This window comes from Schistocerca gregaria, chromosome X (assembly GCF_023897955.1).
Source record: "Schistocerca gregaria isolate iqSchGreg1 chromosome X, iqSchGreg1.2, whole genome shotgun sequence".
Classification (NCBI taxonomy): Eukaryota; Metazoa; Arthropoda; class Insecta; order Orthoptera; family Acrididae; genus Schistocerca; species Schistocerca gregaria.
The window spans coordinates 236,988,742-237,014,842 of record NC_064931.1 but is presented as its reverse complement, the minus strand read 5'-3'; positions in this window follow the sequence as shown (position 1 = coordinate 237,014,842).

Below are 26,101 nucleotides of genomic sequence, written 5' to 3'. Positions count from 1 at the left end.
GTGGAGTGTTTAATCATCTGTTAGTTGTTTAGGGAATTCAATCTATACCTTATGTAGTATAATTTATGCCTTGTTTGGTTAAAATGAATGTTGTTAGTACACTAAATTTTGACAACGTTCTCAATCAATTAAGCAGTCTAAACAAGTTACCTTTCAAAGGCGCCAGTCTACATTGGCTGCATCAACTCTCACGTCGACTTCGTCTGCACTTACTACATGAAATGAGCTGTATTCCAGATAAATTGCCAACTCACAAGACACCACAAGCTAGACCCTCTGAAAGAGATACATCCAGCGGTGGCTGGCTATAAGAACTATGGGACTTAACATCTTAGGTCATCAGTCCCAGAGAACTTAGAACTACTGAAACCTAACTCACCTAAGGACATCACACACATCCATGCCCGAGGCAGGATTCGAACCTGCGACCGTAGCAGTCCAGTGGTTCCGGACTGCAGCGCCTAGACGGCCACCGCGGCCGGCCATTCAGCGGTGTCCACTGGAAAAACGTCTGGAAAAGTATTAACAACCCTATTTTCCAGTCCAAAATAGTGTCCATATGGCATGACATAATAAACAAGAACGTCCGTCCAGGTGAAAAACTGCACTAGATTAAAATGGAATTGAGTCCGTACTACGGTTATTGGCATACTATCGACGCTTTGGCTAACACTAATCTGCAGAGAGAAATTCCAAATATGGAAAAGGAGTAGAAAAGAACTCGCAACGATTACTAGAACTACAGAAACTACTATAACACTTACAGTCGTACTTCAGCCAGACTGCCATTTCTTTCCTGAGTCAAAGAACAATAGCTACGCCTGGATTATCAGTCAGTTATTATATTTTGCAATTACGACCAAAAATGCGAATATGTATGGATTTGCAAAATTTCTAACGGAAGAGCTGCATAATCTCCAAAAGAATCCAGAATACAAAGCTATGTCTTTTTTTCACGTTTTAAAGAAGAGGTAACATTTGATTATTGCAGTTCAGTTAAGAGAGTTCCTACGAAATGTGCATCATTTCATTTAATTTCGCTTAGAAAATAGTGTTTTTGACAAGTCATGATGCCACAGGAGATCTCTTATTTCGGCAGAGCCACAACATGGGGTATGACAAAAATGGAAAAAAATAAAACATTTTTTCTAGAAGTGTTTGCTTTATTTTGTATTAAGGAGTTTGAATTCTTTGTTAAAAAACACTTTTTTTTAAATTTCAGTAATAAAGGATTTAACCCGTTGTTATACGGCTACAGAGAACATTGAAGTCACTGAAGCCAGGCCAAGAAAGTAGAATACTGGCGAGTGTAAGGACTGGCTGCAGGGTAGATAGGAGGCCCGAAAAAAGGGGAGGGAGTAAATGTCGTGCAATGTAGATTTAAAGTCTGGAGTTCGAGTCCACTCCATCCCTAATATTTTTGAATTGCACTTTGGTTGACTGCTGAAGCTATCAATCTGATGGAACTTCAAAGATAATTCGGTTGAATTTCTAAGCCACATGTAATAACAAAAACTTCCAGAAACAGTTCCACGAAACAGCTCGTGTCGGCGAGATGAGTTTACGCTCGAGAGTTTCCTTGCATGTACAGCGGCCATCAGCTATCGGCCACCCGTAACTCGCCGCCGGGCGGCAGGCGCCGTCCTATCAGCCGACTGCGGCACGGCGCTGTGAGCGTTTTTATCAACTGTCACTTTCTTATTTGAAGCTACAGAATTCATATTGCAGGTACGTACTGGAGTTTGCATACTTTAAACTTATGAACGTTGCTGAAGTGTTCTACAACAGAATTGCAAATGGAAAAAGATCTAACATCTGCGACACATTCTTCGCTTTGGGTTTAATAGACGGCAGTGAAGGCAGCACTAATCCTTTGTATTTTGTGTTGGGCGAGTGCTTTTGTGCAAAATACGTCAGAAAAGGTATTTCTTATGCAAAATACGTCAGAAAAGGTATTTCTTATTTCACTGTAGATCGTTCAGGAATGAATGATTTTCCAGATTCAAGAAGACGCGGTAAAACACAGGCGTATTCCTGATGATTTTCTACCATTGAAGTTTCGTGCAACATTTGCATTCAATAGCCAAGGTTCAGAATTTGCGAGCAGAAGGTACTGAATGTTCTAATTCAAAGCTCCAGGATTCAAAGGAGTGACTGTGACTGCATATATGCTCGAATGTGATCCGTTCGTCCATTGAGGTAGGCAATATTGTTACTGGTGATGAGTTATGATGCCTGTATGTTAACTTTTTAAGAATAAAATAATGGCTGAACCCCAACTAAGGGCATAAACTCGAGCAAAGGGCAATGAGAACCAAATATTTTGCGTCTGGTTGCTCGAAAAGATTATTGTGCACTGCAGACTCCTCCTCGGGGTGTGTCCATCGCGGCTGGTACTTGTTCCTAACAACTTGAAACACTTCTCGGTGGCAGAATAACAAAAACAATCTACGAAACTCCATCATGTTTTGCAACTACGCAATTACGCATTCTGCTGAGTTCACAAGCAAAACGATCCAGAAATTGGCTTGGGAAGGTATATGTCATGCACTTATTCTTCTCATTTTATGTCCTCATATATTTACCTTTACCGCTCATTAACAAAAAACTGTCAAAAAATTCTCTTCCAGCCTGTTTTGAAGGCATCTTTAACATCTATGCCGTCACATTAGAACTTGATAATTCTCATCTGAATATTATGGTACCCTAGAGTGGTCGTTCATATCAAAATTATTGGGGCTAAATTATATAATATAATCTCAAGTAGATGACTTTTGTCATTCTTGCAGCATTTATTGACTGAATGACGGTTTCGCTTAAACGATGACTTGTTCTAGACATTACTGTCAGCGTTCTGTGTTACTTGCTCCACGTTCTGGTGACAACTGCTCTTCTTTTCGTCTTAGCTGGTTTAATTTTTCTACAGTTGTTTTAGAGAGCGTGTATTCGGACCTGGAGTATGGTTTCCGTGCGCAGTAGACGACTTGATGAGGAACTTTACGTTATTCATAGATTACAAAGTCTCTCTGTTGTTGTTCTCGTTTTGCAGTAATTGCTGTCTCGTTCGTTATCTTTTCATTTGTGTTCTTCAGTTCTGGAAAGTAGTGCCTATGGCAACGTTCTTAAGAGAAATATTTTAAAGGTGTATAATGATCAAACGACGTGTTGCTTCTACGTAATGTTTACAGTATAAGCACTGGAACGCTTCAACATGTGAAGGATCTTTTCAGTAGTCAGTGTGCTTAATATTTAAAAAAAGTTCTTACAATTATTAATTTATTGCATTTAATTGGCAGTCGTTGGACCTAAGTATTATAAGTAACTACGCTCTAAGCCTTACAGCTCGTTACAGAAATTGCAATGACGTATTTTGACGCTCAGCACCCGCGTCTTTAGGACGTAAGCTGTAATCACTTCCGAGCCCGCTCAGTGCGCACATTGGCTGGTATTTTCCTCCTGGTAGGTAGTTGAATCTTGGCACCAATGCAGAACAAATGTGGCAACTCTGTTACGCAGGAGATACTTTCTGGATGGCACAGAATTATTCTGCTAAATGCAGTTGATTTTACTTGTCATTACTAGTGAAATATCGTCTCGCAACTTCCATTACCTCTTAGTGTAAGGGGGAGAAACTTACGACACTGCACAACTGATAATGCCTCTTTCCACTTCTTCCAACATAACTTTTTGTGAATACACAACTTTGGTAATGAAATTTCACATTTCCATACTACTTAGGTATGACAGAGGACAGCAAATAAACGAAGACCGTTACGAAGCCCAAAGTGAACAATATCTTACTAATTCGCACTAATATAAACACGCCCGTGTTACAGATACTTCATATTTTATTAGAACAGACATTCAGCGTAAGGTTATCATGGTAAGCTGTATTTCATTTGTATTAGTAGAGTGCGTATTTTAACAGCGTTTTTCATTAATTTATTGAACACAAAAGTAAACATTAGTCAGTGATCAACAATATATTCTCTCACATTGCCTAAACAGTCTGAAATGCTCAGGTAGTTTTGCCGATTCCACGACAGTAGAAATCTGCTGGTTCCTAGTTGAAGATGTCGTCCAACCAGATGTAAAATCCGCCTCGGCAGCTGTGTGGTCTGCGTGGTGGACTGCTAAACGATGGGGACCGGGTTCGATTCCCGTCCGGTTCGGAGATTTTCTCCACGCAGGGACTGGATGTTGGGTTGTCCTCATAATCGTGTTGTCATATCTGACTTTGCGTAACTGAGATAGCTATATGAGTACGACCGAAAGCCATTACTTAAAAAAAATAAAAGGTTCGCAGTGCATTTTCTTCCGGCAACGAACTTCCTTGACTGGTGCTCAGTAAGAAGCGGGAACATTATTTATGGTGGTTCGGCAAGGAGCGGGACCGGTAAACATTAGAGATCAGAATACCCTCCTGGATGGTTCTATTTTTGAAATCAGCAGTATGTTTTACGTGTAGTAGCAATAGTTGACACAGTTTTGTCTTCCGTTTTTCTTATTCTGCGACAGAAATGAGTCTCAGTTTTAGGTGCCAAAAATACCAGCTTTAATGGACACAGCCCTGGGGAGCAGCTGCTGGTGCAATTTAAACTTTTTCAGCCAACAGATGCAAAATACGTTCACTGATCTTTGCTCGAGAATATGTCTGTTGTTACGGCTCAGCCATTAATTTATTCTTAAAAAGTTAACATAAAGGCATCATAACTTGCCACCAGTAACAGTACAGCATAGGAACGCTCAATGTATGTACTGATGGCGTTCAAGCAAAAATACAGGAATAAGCACTGCTTTAATTTGGTTGCTATGAATTAGAGCTCAGAGTACTCTTACACCGGACTTCAGAAACTTGCCTTTTGAATGCAAATGTCGCACGACGCTTAAATCGTCGCAGTTCATCACATACAGTTCATCATATGTTTCTGCTACCGGGACATCCTGAATGTGGGAAATCATTCACTCCAGAACCATCTTCTTTGAAAGAAGATAATCCTCTTCTGACGTGTTGTGCCCAAAGGCACTCACCCCAAACACAATACAAAGGCCCCGAGCTGTTTCTGCTGGTGCGTTTTCCCCCTGTATTAAATCCAAAGCGAATAAGACGTCCTTTCGTCCCGTTTACACCGGGACAGTCCTGTTTTTTTTTTTCAAAATGTCTCGCCATCTCGAAAGCTTTTTTGGGACGCTCAAACGTCCCTTTATTTTGTAGTTCCACTTGGTTAAAGTATTTTTACTATATCGGGTGCTTTTTATGTAGTTAACAGCGCAATTATAAACGCTAGGAAGCACCACTTGTAGAACTTGTTTTCAAATTTTGTTTTTTATTGTTTTGGCTACTACATCCCACAATTAATTAAATCCGTAATGACTTTTAGCACTATACTTCCTCTTTCACTCGAAAAGAGTCAGGGAGAGCAATACTGCAAGCAAAGGAATTACACAAAACTAGATCACGAATAAGAACAAAGATTATCCTCTTTTAGTCAGTCTTCTTGGTCCAGAGATACTTCAACCACTGTTACTTGCTTTATTCGCTAGACTGTTAATATTTGGCACTTTTGGTAGTACAGATTCATGCTGTATTTTCTATTGGTTGTTACAAGCAGTCTGAAGACATTGTAGCAGATACCTGACAATTTCAAATCTTCTCAATCACTACTGTTTCATCAGGCCAAAAGGGCAATATAATTTCAACAGCAATTTAAAAAGTGAATGTCCCTGTATCACTAGTAGAGGAGAAACCGTATAATGTACGTTGTGTAAATCAAAATTTGTAATTGAACATGGTGGAAGGTCTAACATTGTGGATCACATAAAGACGGAGAAACATCGCATGGCTGTCCAGAAGAAAAGTGCAAATAAAAGTATAGGTAACTACGACCTAAAGATAAGAACATAACTGAAATAAATAGGCAATTGGCAGCACAAGAAGCTACGTTTGCTTACCACAGTGCAATGCATAACCATAGTTTTAAGTCGATGGATTGTACTACAGTATTTGTTAAAAAACTTTTAAGCTCTAAATTCACTTGTGGATCCACAAAATGTAATGCAATTATTTCAAATGTTATTGCACCATATGCAGCTCAGCAGGTTTTAGCTGAACTCAAAGGTGCTTCATTCATTTCTGTAATTATTAATACACTGAATCATTTGGATTTGAAGTTAGTTCCTCTCCTTGTCACCTATTTTCGCCTTAAAAAAGGAATCATAGTGAAAGTATTCGAATTGGGTAATTTGTCAGGGGAAACTTCAGATTTACTTCAGAACTATGTGTTGGAGATTTTAAAGAAATATGAATTTGAAGGGCCGGCCGAAGCGGCCGAGCGGTTCTAGGCACTTCAGTCTGGAACCGCGTGACCGTTGCGGTCGCAGGTTCGAATCCTGCCTCGGGCATTGATTAGTGTGATGTCCTTACGTTAGTTAGGTTTAAGTAGTTCTAAGTTCTAGGGGACTGATGACCTCAGATGTTAAGTCTCATAGTGCTCAGAGCCATTTGAACCACTTGAACTTGAATGAAAGGTATTTGCAGTTTCTCCAGACAACACTAACACCAATTATGGTAATAAATAGAGGAAAGGAAAAAACAATGTATTGTATCAACTGGAACAGAAGACAGTGAATAATATTATAGGTGCTAGCTGCCTAGCATCTGTGGTGCGCAGTTGTTTACAAACTGGTTCAGATTGCGTGCCCATTGACTACTAATTAATTGTAAACAAAAACTACCATCATTTCCACACATACAAAATTGTGGTTGAATCTCTCAGGTCATTCTGTACGTTTAGTGAAACTGAATACAAAACTGGACCCGGGCACAGCAGTACAAGACTGCTACCATTACTGGAAAGGATCATAGAAATATTTCCTACTTTCAAATCCTATTTCATTTCCATTGATAAGTGTCCTGCTTTCCTTAAGCATTTCTTTTAAAACACTTATATTGTTTTCTACATTTTCTTGTTAGCCAGCTAAAATATTTCGCCACAGCAAATAAATGTATTGAGAAACAAGAAATCACATTGGTGGGAGTATATCAAGAAATGAAAAATTATTGGGCAAATTATAGTGTAGGAAGTCTGAAATATTTTTCATATCCTTAGTAAATGAGCAGCTAAAAAAACTGGAAGAAGAGGATGAAATTACTGTTGATTTATTTCATAGTTATGCTGACATCTTCTATAACACTTGCACTGAGTATATTAATTAATTGTGTTTATCATTTCTCAATTATTTTAAAACATTTGGGTGGTCATTGAAAAGGAGCAGCTAGAATGGAAGGATATTCAGGACTGTTGTACTTTAGTTAGCAGTATTGAATCGAATATTTCTGTTGACGAAGACGAACTCTTCGCTAAATTTTCATGTACGCAAAACCCAAGGAAGAGTGATGGAGAAGACAATGAAAGTGCTAGCGCAGTGTGGTGTAAAATGTTTGTCTAGTTCAATACTAAAAATATTAACACGAAAAACCAGATTCATATGGTGGCGTTTTGCCTGGCAATTCCCGGGTCAAATGCTGCTGTGAAACGTCTGTTTTCCTTAGTGAATTCTTTGTAATCAAACGGAAAAAAAACAGAATGAAAGTTAAAACAGAGAAGGTATTGCTCATAGTCAAAATACACTTTAATGGTGTATCATGCGCTGACTTTTACGATACAATATCAGAGGAAAATTCACTTCTTGATAAAATACATAAAAGTGAAAAGTACGGTTACAGTGGGGCAGAATAACTGTAAAAAGTTATTAGAATCAACTGAGTTCTTGATATAAAAGTAAACTATGCCCACTAAATTTTGTCAGTACAATTTATGCGCTGTTTCTTTTCCTATTTGTCCCAGGTTTTTGTCTAAAATTTTATGAATGTCCTTTTTTAATGAAAATTGAACATCCTACCTTTTCCCACTTGTGTGTCTATTTTACAACTTCTGAACTACGTTCGTAAGTCTCAAGCATGCAAAATCCAATATCTAAATCCGAGATAAATATTACAATTTCTAATAACATAATTACGGTTGATAAATACAGCCAAAGCCCCGCGTCGCGTTCATCTGGCGGACAACTCCTGACGGCTGGTGGTGTCGGCCGGCAGCCGCTGTAGCACGGAGAAATTTTCGAGCGCGAACAGCTGTGATCGTGACGCAGCCACGAGCCGTTGACGGAATAGTTCTAGGAAGTTTTTTGGAGTTTTTGCTATTGCAGGTGAGTTAGAGAGTGAAGCGAATAGTCTTTAAGGTTCCATCATTCTCTTACAGCTCTTTTGGAGTGTCAGTCCTTCGCACACGCGGGGAGAGAAGAGTCATTCATCATTTACCTATCGTCGAAGTCAGTCATTTTCGAACGACCTTGATTTTCGTTGAGACTGAAAAATATTGAAGCAAGCAGATCGTTCTGAAGCTCGCTAGTCGATGGTGATGTTGAAAGGCAAAATTTAATTTGGTGGTCTCGTAACACACGGTGATTCGGATTGCCCGTTCACACTGAGTACCGATATATAGTCTGGGCTTTTATAGCTAGCAAGCAGCCACATCTCCTCACATCTACGCAGACAACGCAATCCTAGAGTACATCGAGCGCGCTTGCTTTCACCTGAAATATTCAGACCGCCTCATGTGGTACAGTTGGCGACTACTGCTTGTATTTCTGTTTGCACTCTTTCAGTATTCATCGTGAAGTGATATGTAAGCTTACAATGAGCCTGCTGTATTTTGGACGATGTCTTCATCCAGCTGATCAATATTTGAACTTAGACGTGATTGTAAGTGAACAAGTGTCCGCTCCATGAGCACTGCAGAGCAAGCACACAGGGGGTGGGGGGCGGTTATGATACTTAATAATATGAGCGTCAGTGCTAGGCGCGTTATGGAGACCCTTAGGGGAATGGCGTCAGGGCTGGAAAAAAGTCTAATTTACGCCGGTACGTCTGCTGAGCGACCTCATCCGAGATGTAGACCAGGCCGTGCCTGAAACTATCGAAGGTGCAACTTGCAGTCAACTTCATGTTACGAATCATATCGGCATCAATGAGTCGTATCGCTACGGCTCTAAGGCCATTCTCACTTGGTACTTGCGGGTGTCAGAAGTGACGAAGACTGCTGGCCTGACACGCGGTGTGCAAACAAAGCTTACAATTTGCATTAAAGTTTGCAGAATAGAATGGAATCCTTTGATTTGGAGACGAGTGAAGGGTCTGAACTAGATGTTACTTCGAGTCTGAGACTGCCTTTGCAGGATATTTCTGGACCTGTGTTATGGGAAGAAAATCGTGGGACTCCCCTTGAGACACCTATATACATTCAATGCAGGTCCCAGTCAGTCCTGTGAAGTGGTCCTGAACACATTTTCCGGAACAGCTAGTTCGACAACCCATCAGCAACGGAAATATTTTAGTCCTTGTAGCTTTAAACAGGCCTGACCTTATCGACTGTGTCAGTAGGGAGACAGGCATTAATGGTCATGATGTCATCATAGCGACGATGATTACTTAGGTTAATAAATTAGTCAAGATGGCTAGCAGAGATTTAATCCTCTAACGAACCGATAAGCAGTTGTTTGAATCCTACTTAGATAATGAATTGACATCATTTAGTTCCAATACGATGGAAGTAGAGGAATTCATGGGCAAAATTTAAATTAATAGTATATCAGGCTCTGGAGGAGTATGTGACGAGTAACTGAATTAATGGCGGAAAACATCCACCGTGCTTTAATGACAAAGTGCGGATAATACTGAGGAAGCAGAGATTACTGCAATGTCCGTTCAAATAAGAACACGATATTGCCAAGAGCCAAAAGGTATTAGAAAGTCTATGTACAAACCGTACACCAGTTTTCCATTGTGATGCGTTAGCAGAAGATTTTATGGATTACCCAATAAAATTCTCTCCTTGCGGGGCAGCCCAGTTGTTAGCATACTGGACCCGCATTCGGGAGGACGACAGTTCAAACTGGCGACTTCCATTCCTGATTTAGGTTTTCCGTGATTTCCCAAAATCGCTTCCTTTGACAGCGCCCAGCCGCTTTCCTTCTCCACCCTTCCATAATCCGAGCTTGTGCTCCGTCTCTAATGACCTCGTTGTCGACGGTACGTTAAACACTAATGTCCTTCTCCTATTCTGGTCGTATGTAAAATCACTAAGTCGGTCGAAGGTTTCTGCCCAGTCTCTAGTCTATGAGAATGGTATAAAAATGACAAACAGCAAAAGAAAAGCTGATGTTTTGAAGTTCGAGTTTAAAATAGCATCCAAACATAAGGTGGTACAGACAACTGTTTGAACATGTCACGGACTCCCGTATGGAGGATATAGAAATAGGTGTCCCTGATGTCGAGAAGCAACTGAAGAGTCGAAAACAATTAATTCGCCAGGTCCGTATCGAATCCCAGTGCAGCTTTAGAGGTGGTATTCCTCGCCACTGGTCCCAAAATCAGCTTCCATTTATCGCGAATCTCTTGCCCAGAGTAATTTGCAAGTAATAGTGTAAAACAAAGTATTTCAACGTATATATTTATATAAATTTTCTTTTAAATGTTAACATGCATAAAATGTTAGGTTAAAATGAAATTTTTATATTGCAAAATCTTTGAGTGAAGAAAAATATTGTTAATGAATCTATTCTTGTTAACAAAGCAAAATAATACTAATACATCATAAGTAATTTGTTATCATATTCATATCTGTTATTATTTACAAAAAAAAACCACTCCTTGATCTCAATCAAACACGGCAGCAGCGCCTTCCACTACAGTTTACAGGCCAAGAATAAGGAGGTTCACGCAATTGCTGTAATGAGAAAAAGAGGGAAGGGCGAGAAGGACTTGATTTAAGTAACCATTTGGTCTAGAGAGAGAAAAGGAGAGAGTGGCCTGGTCTTAGAACATTATCTGTCCCAGAACACGCAGTGTAAATGAGTGACACCCATTTCTATGTCACACTATATCCCAGGGTGTGTGGGCGCCCATGTGACTTTCTGGCCTTAAATGAACCACATACAGTAGCCTGAGAGGGGAGGGTGTGATCTGTAAGGTATCTTAGAAGCTGCGCTGAGCCCACTACTAAAATTTACTATCCATTTTCCACTTGATTTGAGTTCGCAACACAACAGGTTCTCATGGTTCAAATGGCTCTGAGCACTATGGGACTTAACTTCTGAGGTCATCAGTCCCCTAGAATTTAGAACTACTTAATCCTAACTAACCTAAGGAAATCACACACATCCATACCCGAGGCAGGATTAGAACCTGCGACCGTAGCAGTCGCGCGTTCCAGACTGTAGTGCCTAGAACCGCTCGGCCACTCTGACCGGCCAGGTTCTCATGCAAGTCACTTGTAAAGGAGGTTAACATGAATCACTATTATTAATTTTGCTGTAATTTGTATAGTTTTGCTGTATAGAATATTCGAAGTGACTGTGGACTCGTCCGCTGTATGCACTCAATTTTTGAACCTTTTGAAATTAATTGTAGCATTACTGGATTGATTGACACAAAATATGCAAGATATTTTCGTTGTCTTATTTCATTTCAGTGAACAATCTCGCCACGACACGTCATTCGTTTTGTACGGGCGAGTATGGCACATCTTGGTATCACGGAAATCCAATACATGGTCAGTGTCTTTCGTGCCCTGCCGTTTACGTGGAAGCCGGGAGCTGTGCTTACACTCCGCCACTTGCGGTGGACTACCACCACCCCATTTGACAGGCGTGCATATCTAAAATGATGCTCCTGTGTGAGTACTCAACATCCGAGATGACAGAGCGTGCAAGTAACACTATATGGCACACTGTGCCATAAACCCCCCCAAGCCATAATTTCACTAGTGAGTCTTGCAACTATGGGTGGAAGCGTGGCTGGCTGTGAGGGATAATGAGCTGCAGTTTATGAAGCCGCCTATCCGACCATTGTGTTCCTCATACCAAATATAATAAAGTAACTCTGACCTCCCTCCGAATAAGGACTGCCCCAATTAGTTACGTCTGTATCATACAAACAAATATACGTCACAGTTTGAATGAGTGTATTTTATATCGTGATGAGAGGACAGAAGCAAACGCAGGTGGGAATCTGCATTCTATTTTAGCTAATGATGAGATGAATGTGGCAAATATTTTAAAAATAAAGGGAAATTGATATGATTTATCTGCTTCGGGAGTTGAAAGAATTCAACAACGGCACTTGAAACTTTGTAAGCTGATAGCGACTCGAACCTGGATTCTCCGTTTTTCAGAAACGGTAGCCTTGACTGCCTCAGCCATCTGGTCACACTTTCCATCCACCTCAAATTCCCAAGTGACGTTCAGTAATTTTGTTGCGGCCCCATTCATTTTCGCCTTACCTCGTAGCCTCATTGTATTCCCACAAAGGGACGAACAATGGAATGCAACCACCTTGAAATAGCCGCATGTCCATCGTAGCGTATCTATAAAATTAAATGTGTGGTGTCCATTTGGACATGAAAAGCTGAAAGAATGCATCGTCGGGAAATTCAGCTCAGTTGATATACATGTGGTCCTGACGCATTGTCTCTGCAAGTTCTGAAGATCTGATGAAACTGACCTAATTATTATTCACCTTGAAATCCCCAAGTGCTCAACGAAAAGTGAGAATCGTTGCCGCTCACATTATGGAAGAAGACTGGTATGTGTCGTGGTAGTCTGTACTTCAAAGTGCATGCGTTGTAAGCTGCACTGTGAAACTTCCTGGTTATATGACAGTGGTCTCTAACGAGGAGTTCCCACTTTTATATCCAGAGATAGACCAGAAATATGACATTTAACTGTCTTCTTGTATAAGGCCTCATTCTCCTGCGAGTTGATCATTGGAATGTTTCTGCTAGGTTTCGAGCTCAGAGAGCAGCTGTTTCGCAGGATTATCCCCGACATATGAATCAAAATGTTGCAGCTGGAATGATAATAGCAGACAACATGATACACTGCCGTGTCGTCCTGTGATAGTGGTGTGAGAGGCACTGGAATCACTTTTACAATGATCGGCAGAACTATTATACACTCATAGTCAGTGTATAAAATGAAGGGACATCGTTCCTGGTAGAGGTCGTTCTTAAACCTTAAGGAATTTTTATCGTTAGTGAATTTTTCACATGTACTGCTTCTTGGCTGGAGCAATCAATCAGATGTCTTTCTAATCACTCATTCGTAGCAAAAGAGTTGATGCCTCGGCGACAGAAATAGCTTGCAGCACAATGTATCTACAAATTGGAGGAAAATAGGTGCGACTTGTTTTTCATCCATACTTAGTGACGCTTTTCGCCTTCGGCCAGTGTCGGTTGGTCACAGCCAGGGTGTTCCCTGTCGCCGTTGGATAAGCAGCTGCAGCAGCACGTCGTATACTCCTAGATTATTTATTTGTTCCATAGTTTAATTCTTAATTTCTTTGCGTGTTTTTGGGTACTTGCATTGTTTAATTCATATATTTCATATATTTCGGGCGTATTATAGTATTTGAGAGTTGTAGCATCGCGTTTTAGTACCTGAATAGTGTAAATTCGCGTAGTCATCTTTCTTCTGTTTTTGTTTTGAACTGACAGTGTCGGTTGGTCACAGCCAGTGTGTTCCCTGCCGCCGCTGGATAAGCAGCTGCAGCAGCAAGTAGTATACCCCTAGCTTACTTATTTGTTACATAGTTTAATTCTTAATTTCTTTGCGTGTTTTTGGGTACTTGCATGGTTTAATTCATGTATTTCGGGCATATTATAGTATTTGAGAGTTGTAGCATCGCGCTTTAGTGTTTACTTGGTAGATTCTAACTTAAATTGCGTGTGAGTTTCGTATAAGAGGTGTAATTTCGAGTTTTAGCTACTGTAATCGTAAATTCAGGCAGATTGTATTGCAGTCGTTAGGCATTTGTACAGGTTAGTTGATACATTTTTTGCGTGTTTTGCTTGCGTTATCTAGGCATGGACTCGTGTTTCAGTAACTGTTGTTCAACATCGATTAGAATGGACAGGGACTGCGATTGCTGTGTTCGGATGAGGGCTGAGTTGGCATCCCTTCCCTCACAGCTGCAAGCGACGCTGACTACGGTCGCGCAGACTCAGACTGTTACCAATGGGCACCACTGTGGGGAGCCGGACTTGTGTATCACGGGGATGTCAACCTCGTCCCGTCTGTCCCCGGATCGTTCTGCTGCTGTGGTTGCCCCGGTTGCTGCCCGCAGTGGGGCTGAGCCCTCGCCTGTGATTGATTGGGAGGACGTTCTAAGGCGTTGCAGGCAGCGAAAGACGTTCCCGGAGGCTGATCAGAAGGCCTCCCCGGTGCGTCTGACAAACAGGTTTCAGGCACTGTCTCTGGCTGAGCCAGTTGCAGCTGACTGCCCTGTTTCAGAGGATCATTCTCAGCCTTCAAGGTCAGGCTAATCGCAGAGGGTGGGCTTATTGGTAGTTGGGAGCTCCAATGTTAGGTGCGTAATGGGGCCCCTTAGGGATATGGCGGCTAAGGAGGGGAACAAATCCAGTGTGCACTCCGTGTGCATTCCGGAAGGAATCATTCCTGATGTGGAAAGGGTCCTTCCGGATGCCATGAAGAGCACAGGGTGCGGCCAGCTGCAGGTGGTGGCACATGTCGGCCCTAATGACGTGTGTCGCTTTGGATCTGAGGAAATTCTCTCTGGATTCCAGCGGCTATCTGATTTGGTGAAGGCTGCCGGTCTTGCTTACGAGATAAAGGCAGAGCTCACCATCTGCAGCATTGTCGACAGAACCGACTGCGGACCTTTCGTGCAGAGCCGGGGGGAGGGTGTGAATCAGAGGCTCAGACGATTTTGCGACCGTGTTGGCTGCAGATTCCTTGACTTGCGTTATACGGTGGTGGGGTTTCGGGATCCGCTGAATAGGTCAGGAGTTCACTACACTCAGCTGGCGGCTACACGGGTAGCGGAGGCTGTGTGGCGTGGACTGGGCGGTTTTTTAGGTAAGAAGGACTCGGGAAAGTACGGGGTGGGCTGCAATGTCAAAGGGTGCATAGCAAATACAGAACATGCTTGGATCAAGGAACAGTCGGAATTATAGTTGTAAATTGTTATAGTTGTGCTGGAAATGTCCCTGAGCTTCAAGCGCTAATAGAAAGCACAGAAGCTGATATTGTTATAGGTATAGAAAGCTGGCTTAAGCCTGATATAAGTTCTACAGAAATTTTTACGAAGTCTCAGACGGTATTCAGAAAAGATAGATCAGGCAGAATTGGTGGTGGAGTGTTTGTGTCTGTTAGTAGTGGTTTATCTTGTAGTGAAGTCGAAGTAGATACTCCGTGCGAATTGGTATGGGTGGAGGTTACACTTAACAGCCGAACTAAGTTAATAATTGGCTCCTTCTACCGACCCCCAGACTCCGATGATACAGTTACGGAACAGTTCAGAGAAAGTTTGAGTCTCGTAGAAAATAAATACCCCACTCATACGGTTATAGTTGGTGGGGACTTCAACCTTCCCTCGATATGTTGGCAAAAGTACTTGTTCAAAACCGGTGGTAGGCAGAAATCATCTTCCGAGATTGTCCTAAATGCTTTCTCCGAAAATTATTTCGAGCAGTTAGTCCACGAACCCACGCGAATTGTAAATGTTTGCGAAAACACACTAGACCTCTTAGCCACAAACAATCCAGAGCTGATAGAGAGCATCATGACTGATACAGGGATTAGTGAACACAAGGTCGTTGTAGCTAGGTTCAATACCGTTTCTTCCAAATCCATCAGAAACAAACGCAAGATAATTTTATTTAAAAAGCGGATAAATTGTCACTAGGAGCCTTCCTAAAAGACAATCTCCATTCTTTCAGAAATAACTATGCAAATGTAGACGAGATGTGGCTGAAATTCAAAGATACAGTAGCAACAGCAATTGAGAGATTCATATCTCATAAATTGGTAAGAGACGGAACGGATCCCCCGTGTTACACAAAACAGGTCCGAACGCTGTTGCAGAGGCAACGGAAACAGCATGCGAAGTTCAGAAGAACGCGAAATCCCGAAGATTGGCTAAAATTTACAGACGCGCGACATTTAGCACGGACTTCGATGCGAGATGTCTTTAATAGGTTCCACAACGAAACACTGTCTCGAAATTTTGGTCGTATAAAGTACACAAGCGGCAAGACACAGTCAATACCCTCGCTGCGCAGTGCCAATGGTACTGTTACCGACGACTGTGCCGCTAAAGCGGAGTTATTGAACGCAGTTTTCCGAAATTCCTTCACCATGGAAGACGAATGGAATATTCCAGAATTAGAAACAGTAACATCTGCTACCATGAGTTTCTTAGAAGTAGAAACCTTAGGGGTTGCGAAGCAACTCAAATTGTTTGATACGGGCTAGTCTTCAGGTCCCGATTGTCTACCGATTAGGTTCCTTTCCGATTACGCTGATACAATAGCTCCCTACTTAGCACTCATATACAACCGCTCGCTCGCCGATAGATCTGTACCTACAGATTGGAAAATTGCGCAGGTCGCACCAGTGTTTAAGAAGGGTAGTAGGAGTACTCCATCTAACTACAGACCTATATCATTGACGTCGGTTTCCAGTAAGGTTTTGGAGCATATACAGTTTTCAAACATTATGAATCACCTTCAAGGGAACGATCTATTGTTACGTAATCAGCATGGCTTCAGAAAACATCGCTCTTGTGCAACGCAGCTAGCTCCCTATCAGCACAATGTAAGGCCGCTATCGACAGGGGATCTCAAGTTGATTCCGTATTTCTAGATTTCCGGAAAGCTTTTGACACCGTTCCTCACAAGCGACTTCTAATCAAGCTGCGGGCCTAAGGGGTATCGTCTCAGTTGTGCGACTGGATTCGTGATTTCCTGTCAGGAAGGTTACTGCTGGTAGTAATAGACGGCAAATCATCGAGTAAAACTGAAGTGATATCAGGTGTTCCCCAGGGAAGCGTCCTGGGACCTCTGCTGTTCCTGATCTATATAAATGACCTGGGTGACAATCTGAGTAGTTCTCTCAGGTTCTTCGCAGATGATGCTGTAATTTACCGTCTAGTAAGGTCATCCGAAAACCAGTATCAGTTGCAAAGTGATTTAGAAAAGATTGCTGAATGGTGTGGCAGGTGGCAGTTGACGCTAAATAACGAAAAGTGTGAGGTGATCTACATGAGTTCCAAAAGAAATCCGTTGGAATTCGATTACTCGATAAATAGTACAATTCTCAAGGCTGTCAATTCAACTAAGTACCTGGGTGTTAAAATTACGAACAACTTCAGTCGAAAAGACCACATAGATAATATTGTGGGGAAGGCGAGCCAAAGGATGCGTTTCATTGGCAGGACACTTAGAAGATACAACAAGTCCACTAAAGAGACAGCTTACACTACACTCGTTCGTCCTCTGTTAGAATATTGCTGCGCGGTGTGGGATCCTTACCAGGTGGGATTGACGGAGGACATCGAAAGGGTGCAAAAAAGGGCAGCTCGTTTTGTATTACCACGTAATAGGGGAGAGAGTGTGGCAGATATGATACGCGAATTGGGATGGAAGTCATTACGGCAAAGACGTTTTACGTCGCGGCGAGATCTTTTTACGAAATTTCAGTCACCAACTTTCTCTTCCGAATGAGAAAATATTTTGTTCAGCCCAACCTATATAGGTAGGAATGATCATCAAAATAAAATAAGACAAATCAGAGCTCGAACAGAAAGGTTTACGTGTTCGTTTTTCCCGCGCGCTGTGAGGGTGTGGAACAGTAGAGAGAGAGTATGATTGTGGTTCGGTGAACCCTCTGCCTAGCACTTAAATGTGAATTGCAGAGTAGTCATGTAGATGTAGAAAACCCTTTTCAACATCTTCGGCTCGGGTTAGCCATCTTACTTCTGTATAATACGAAATGTTATCATGCTCTGAATCCAAATACCTCAGAAATTCTTGAAACTGACAGTGATTCAGTCATTTTGGCTTTACAAAATTTACTGTTTTAATATCCACCTTCATGACGTGGTCCATTCGGAGGAACTTGGCACATAAATTCTCTTTATGGATAATGAAATCAAATTTTATCATTGACTTATTGACAGATTTGCTGGTTTCGTTCCCAAACAATCAACTGAACTAAACCTTCGCGTTTTCCAGCCATTGCTAGAGCACCATTCGTTGTTAGCCCCGATAGGTTGTTAAGCTTTAACCAAAAGTGACTTAATGCCGATATAACTGCTTCTAATACATCTCATGGCTTCGTGGTATCCTTAAGTTGGTACAACGATACTAATTCTTCTGTTTTATTAAAATAGGCGTCAATACCTCTGACATAATTCGCGACTTGAGTCGTATCCTCCATATCTGCGCATTCATCGAAAGCTAGAGAATAAAATATAAACTCAGATGCACGATTTTTAAATTATTTTCAGTTTGTCCTCCAATGTCATCCACACGTCTAGTAACATTTTTACGAGACAGGCTCATTTTTGAGAAATCCATTTTCTTTTCTGGGCTCACAATTTCAACAACTGTCTCCAAGTACTCCTTAACCATTTCGCCATCTGAATATGGCTCTAATTTTTTCCCCAGTATCAGAGCTACTGCATAACTCGCTTTCACATACCATGTTCACTCTGAATTTGTCCTTATAAATGTGTGTTGAGCAGAAAGTTTCCTTTTTAAGTCGTTTAAGTCGTTTATCTGGTCTTGTCGAAATTGTCCCTTATACTTATCAAACATGTTTAGTCCCGTAATGCTGCTTGATGTAATATTCTTTTGGAACTGAGACAGATTCATTGCATATCAGACAAAATGGTTTATTTTATATTCCACAAAAAAATAGTTTACAGTCCATTTGTCTTGGAAAGTTCTTAACTCCCTGTAACTGTTCTCTTCTTAGATCCTATGTGTTTACTAGTTGACACCATACCAACGTTACGCCTTCAACTGAAACAAACCTTTTTTTACTATAATTCGGAAACTGACAAAGAGACTTGACGGTAATCGGAGTTTTGTAATTTTTATGCATATGGTAGGTGAAGTCCAGAATCAAATATCAGTTACCTAACGTACTTCGGCACAACTCTCAAAAATTCTTTACGAAATCAACTTAAATATTCCCCGAAGTTATTTAATATAGTAACGCATGTTAACTGTTTTGACGGCCCGTGTGGCTCTGTGGTAGGAAGCCCAACCGCCACGTGGGTGAACTTCGATTTCGAGTTGTGTAAATTTTTAAAGTTAGGTTCATGTTCCACTAGCATTTCTATGAAGCAAAGTGTACATAAAGCTGGAAAAAATTAATATGAAATATTTTTCTTTTTTTTAAACAACCTTATACACTCCTGGAAATTGAAATAAGAACACCGTGAATTCATTGTCCCAGGAAGGGGAAACTTTATTGACACATTCCTGGGGTCAGATACATCACATGATCACACTGACAGAACCACAGGCACATAGACACAGGCAACAGAGCATGCACAATGTCGGCACTAGTACAGTGTATATCCACCTTTCGCAGCAATGCAGGCTGCTATTCTCCCATGGAGACGATCATAGAGATGCTGGATGTAGTCCTGTGGAACGGCTTGCCATGCCATTTCCACCTGGCGCCTCAGTTGGCCCAGCGTTCGTGCTAGACGTGCAGACCGCGTGAGACGACACTTCATCCAGTCCAAACATGCTCAATGGGGGACAGATCCGGAGATCTTGCTGGCCAGGGTAGTTGACTTACACCTTCTAGAGCACGTTGGGTGGCACGGGATACATGCGGACGTGCATTATCCTGTTGGAACAGAAAGTTCCCTTGCCGGTCTAGGAATGGTAGAACGATGGGTTCGATGACGGTTTGGATGTACCGTGCACTATTCAGTGTCCCCTCGACGATCACCAGAGGTGTACGGCCAGTGTAGGAGATCGCTCCCCACACCATGATGCCGGGTAATGGCCCTGTGTGCCTCGGTCGTATGCAGTCGTGATTGTAGCGCTCACCTGCACGACGCCAAACACGCACACGACCATCATTGGCACCAAGGCAGAAGCGACTCTCATTGCTGAAGACGACACGTCTCCATTCGTCCCTCCATTCACGCTTGTCGCGACACCACTGGAGGCGGGCTGCACGATGTTGGGGCGTGAGCGGAAGACGGCCTAACGGTGTGTGGGACCGTAGCCCAGCTTCATGGAGACGGTTGCGAATGGTCCTCGCCGATACCCCAGGAGCAACAGTGTCCCTAATTTGCTGGGAAGTGGCGGTGCGGTCCCCTACGGCACTGCGTAGGATCCTACGGTCTTGGCGTGCATCCGTGCGTCGCTGCGGTCCGGTCCCAGGTCGACGGGCACGTGCACCTTCCGCCGACCACTGGCGACAACATCGATGTACTGTGGAGACCTCACGCCCCACGTGTTGAGCAATTCGGCGGTACGTCCACCCGGCCTCCCGCATGCCCACTATACACCCTCGCTCAAAGTCCGTCAACTGCACATACGGTTCACGTCCACGCTGTCGCGGCATGCTACCAGTTTTAAAGACTGCGATGGAGCTCCGTATGCCACGGCAAACTGGTTGACACTGAGGGCGGCGGTACACAAATGCTGCGCAGCTAGCGCCATTCGACGGCCAACACCGCGGTTCCTGGTGTGTCCGCTGTGCCGAGCGTGTGATCATTGCTTGTACAGCCCTCTCGCAGTGTCCAGAGCAAGTATGGTGGGTCTGACACACCGGTGTCTTTTTTCCATTTCGAGGAGAGTATATAAAGGAGCAGTGATTAGGAAGTTACATCTGCATTTTTGTATATGGTAACTAATTAGAAATACGAAGAGACACATTTGTGGTAAAACTGGTAGTTAACTATGTGCTAATTATCACATATTTATATGACTTAGGCATTCGAACTGAACTGAAAAAAACGAAAAATGTAATGACCGAATTTAAACTGGAACCAGCCATCCAGCAATTACAAGCCTCGAACGCTGTTTTCTTTTTTTCAGTCTTTATGTATTTCACTCTTCACGGAAATGCTTGTAGAGCACGCGACTATTTTTAAAAGTATATATATAAACCATGCACCCATGTTTAAAAATACGACCCACCTGTAAATCAGACCCTGGCCATTCACATAGAAGGTTAGCATTCTACCACAGAGCTACACTGCTCGTCGACTTATCAGTTTTTCATATGAGTATTATACACATTTCGGGAACTTCATAGCCTATTTTCTCGACAGTTTTTGAGAGTAGAAATCCACTGCTTTAGAAAATCGATATTTTAGTGCTGAAACTCATCTATAATAAACAGAAAAAATTACATAAGCTTCACTTAACCTAGCACCCTTACTTAAAAATTTCGACCCCCATTTCGAGTTCCTTTGTCATGACTGTTTCATAAAAATATTCTACATGGTATTCAAGTGGATAATATTATTAGTTGCTGAAAATACGAGAGAAAGACACTTGGATGAAGTTGCACTAGGAGGTTCCCTTGTCTACTTTTCTAATGCGGAACCTTAAACGTAATCATTACAATTAAGTATTTATTTATTTCGCGCTACTACAGTTTAAAAAAAGGCACTGAGGCAGGAACCATTGCACCACTAAAATTAAAGAGAAGCATCAAAGATTAATTTAAAAAGATAAAAGCTGGCTTTACTTACCTGGAGTGGTAATAGGTCTATCGCGATAGAATATGCGCCACTATGCACGTGTGAGGCCGTAACTTTAGGACCGATAGTTCTGTAAAATTTCAGTAAAATTAAACTGGAATGTATTGGCTATTTCTGTCACTCGTCTCACTCGTGCACTGCAACAAGCGCACCCAGTTGCCCAGTCCATACTGCAGCATATTGTTGGTTGCATATCGCCAAGGCGAACTACATTTTCTTCAAAATGGCGCACGGTTTTTTCTAAAGAAATCCCACATAGTGATGTTTTTAAATAGGAATATAGCCGAAAATCTAACTATATTTGAATCAATGAACTGAGACCTTCCTATTGTAATTGGTTATGAAGACGCTTGATGGATGCTCCTAGGGGGGTTTAACGTGAAATAAATGTTACATTTTTCGTCATACGAAACAGCTCCACGGGCCAAAACATAACGCTCCCGCGGGCCACACACGGCTCGCGGGCCGCGGGTTGGCCACCTCTGTTGCACAGCAAAGAACTGACTCTGAGCAATATGGGACTTAACATCTGAGGTCATCAGTCCCCTAGAACTTATAACCACTTAAACCTAACTAACCTAAGGACATCACACACATCCACGCCCGAGGCAGGATTCGAACCTGCCACCGTAGCGGTCGCGCGGTGTTGCACAGCATATTCTGCAAGTCCATTCGTCAGCCCAGAGACAACTGCAGAGCTCTGGGGCCAGATACCATCGTACACCAGCTGACCGCTAGAAGAACGACTGACGGCTATATGTTGCTCATTGCCGATTGTTAAGGAGTACTGTTGGCGTCGTACATTGGTTCAGCTATGGTTTTATGCCAGAGGAAAGGCAGTTACTTTTGAAAAGCAGTGAGAGACCCTTAAGAGGAACTAAGTTCGTGTGTACAGGGTCGGAAGAACAAGAAATTTAGTTGCTGTTTGTTCGCTGACTTGAGCCTATGCGATTAGCTATCGATATAAATTAATCGGATGACTCTATCGATTTATTGTGGGGGGTAGGAAGTTTCCGCAGTTTTAGAAGTGTGACTGAAAGTCTCTGTATTTCGGGGAAAGACTGCAGCAACGGGTATAGGTCTGTATATTAAAGACTGGAAATAATTTAATTTTATGGCGCATCTCGATTTAAGTTGTAGAATTATCGCAGTAACTCATTCTTCAATCAGCTGAGTACGGATTTAAGTTTTGTACGTGTAACATGGTTACGAGATTTCGGACGATCGCGAATCGTGAATCGAAGAAATATTGCTTGACTTCAGCCATCGGGCAGAAGCAATTTGAGTCGGGGTTCAGGTTATGGCGTATTTGTAACACGCCTATAAAGCGGGTGCTGTTATTAATCGTAAAGGTTGACGAAGGCGTTCTCTGATGCATAAAGTAACCACCATGAATGTATTGGAAGGATATGGTATTTGAGGTTATATGTGAGTAGTATTTTGTGGATACTGAATTATTTTACTGTCGAGCGGAGTTTTCTGTTTTTTAAGAGGTTTGAAGATTGTTGCCGGAACACCCAAACCGGTGTTTTTTTTTTCATTTTGCTAAAGTGTACCTCACCCAGAGTTACGGGAGTAACATTTAGTGTTTGTCCAGATCCTAACTGAACGATAATTAAGTAGAATTCCACAGCAACCATTATTTCTACAGTTGCTAGTAACGAGTGACATTTTCATTAAGGTTTTGTTAGTGGGATCGCGGAACGATAACACCTGAAGTGACTGCAAATTTTGCAGTTTGCATTTTAAATTGAGTTAAAATGTGGTGATAGCACCTAACTTCATTTCGTTTGGAGTGGGGATTTAGTTTTGTTTGTTACTCGATCACTCCTTGGCGTTTGTCTCTGTTCACAGTTAGTGAAGAGATGGAAATATACTGTTATTTTGTCTGCAAGTCAAAACCTAGTCCCAGCGTTCTCATGTAGCCGGAATTACTAAATAATTTGTATTGAGAGAAATCATTCCTTATGACAGAAACAAGGTAGATCTCAAACTGTGAAATATTAACAATTGGAAGAGAGCTGCACTATAGAAAGATTCTTTAGTGACAAATAAAAGCGAAATAGAGAATCCAAAGTATTTTTGAGTTTAAGAATTTTAATTTCAAAATCATTTAATTGATAAAATCATAATAAAATAAATGGGCTATAGTTTGTGTTTAAAAGGATGTAAGACTGAGTTGTATATTCAAAAGTACAGAAACTACGAAGGACTGGTTTAGTTTTGTTCTAAAGTTGAAATTTGACCAACTTAGTCTCGTAATGTAAAAACAGAAACATTGTTTATAATATTGACGCTGACTGTTTCTATCAAAATTCGTACATTTGAAACTTTTAGAATTCTCAGTGACAGTAGTACGCATAAGAAAGAAATCAGCAAAATATATCAACCTTTGACGGCGATTTTAGTATATCTTTAATAGCGAAGTGGTTGGTTGGTTAGCTGGTTGATTTGATGGAAGAGACCAAACAGCGATGTCATCGGTCTCACCGGGTTAGGGAAGGAGGGGAAGGAACTCGGCCGTGCCCTTTCAAAGGAACCATCCCGTCATTTGCCTGAAGCGATTTAGGGAAATCACGGAAAACCTAAATCAGGATGGCCGGCCGCGGGACTGAACCGTCGTCCTCCTGAATGCGAGTCCAGCGTGCTAACCACTGCGCCACCTCGCACCTCTTTGACTTATGTTAAAGATAGGTCTGACGTGTGTATTGCTAGTAGTGATTCTTCGCTACTCCAGAAAGGTTACGTGAAAGGAAATTAAATTATTTCTGTTATAGGAAATTTTTAGATTAATTTCGATCAATTTATGGTATTAAATCACCGGTATTACTTGACAGTGTACTATACGCAATTGCAATTTTTCCGTTAGTGTGTTGACGTCAATATAGGAGGAACTACCTATTAAAAGTCACTGTTCATGACCTTAACATAGTAACAAAACCGTAAGGGAAAAGTATTAAAACTATATCGATTACAATCTACGCAGATAGCTGTCGTTCGTGTGCTCAGTTGCAGTGCCCCAGAACTTGAACTTCTGTGTAACGAGTGTTACCCCTGTGTTTCTTCATGTTATAACTCATAATTCTTAAGACTATTAAAAAAAACTCTCAATTTATTCTCTTACTGGGACTGGGTTTTGCACGCTAACAAAAAGACTAGTTAAGTGAAGTTATGGGTGGAATTTCCGGCACGGTGCAGGATGAGAAGAAAAAGAGTGGTGGCCGTGGTGTCCAGGAAATGTATTAATTATATACATTTCCTGAGAGGGGAGAATTGAGCCAACAATAACGATTGTGACAGAAGCAGTAAGGTTCATGGTAATGTGTTAAATTAACAGACAGATAGATTTTTGATTCCAAATTCTATCATCAGATTTATTTAGTATTAAGGTTGACTCTCTAACCCGTAGGTTAAAGTAGTGATAAGGTTTGTCCAGTTGCTGGCTGGTCTTAATCCAAGTCACGATCGAGAGCAGCAGAACTCGAGAGGCGAGCTGCCAGAACTACAGTCTACGCCAACGGCTTCAGCTGCAACTACATCATCGGCTTCGGTATCGAGACTAAGGAAGAGGCACAAAAGGAAAACTTTAAGCAAACTAAGAACTTTGCATTCTTGTGTCTGTTTGGTGTTTTGTTCCTCAGTGGTTGTAGAATAGCATTTGTGTAAAGGGATAGAATCATTTTGTCATTTTGACTATCGTGTGGAGTCAATACATATTTGAAAGTGTATCTGGTTATCAAGGGAAGGAGGAGTAACCTTTGTACAAAAAATAAATTTGTAATTTGTGGGTATTAAGTAATTAATTAGCAATCATGTCAGAGATCATGAAGGAGTTACCGGCCGAGTTGCTGAAAAAGTGGAAGATAGTAAACAGGAAATGAAAATTGTTTAAAGGAAATGAAAGAAGGTAAGAATAAATTAAGGGAAGATATGAGAAAGGATCAGGATAAAATGAAACAGGAAATGAAAGAGGGACAGGATAAATTAAGAGAAGAATTGAAAGAGAGTGAAAAGGATTTAAAAAAGAATATTAAGGAGGTCAATGAAAAGTTGAAAACAGAGGGTTGTGCGTTAAATCAAAGATGTGGGGAACTTAATAGACTCGGAGCAGTAGAAGTAGTTTTGGAAAATTTGGCTATACATCTTATACAATTTGAAAAGTTTCTGGACGAACACCAACAAGCTATCAGTTTATTGGTTAAAGACATTAATGCTCACTTGCATAGACATTCAGAGGAGGCCACAGAGAAATTTCGAGGCATGATTGCAGTGGTGGAGAACAAAGTACAGGGGGGCAAGGATGACATGTTAGAGAAATTAATTAAAACGCAAGAACGGGTAACAATGAAGGAAACGGAAGTAGGCGTTAAATTCGTTGAGGTCAGTTTTCCAGGGGAGAATGTTAAGAAGGAAACTAGATCGCAGTTAGAAACTGAAAAGCAATCTACGTCTTCACTCTATTATGGCAGTGCAGTAAGTTCAAGGAGTAATGATCAAAGT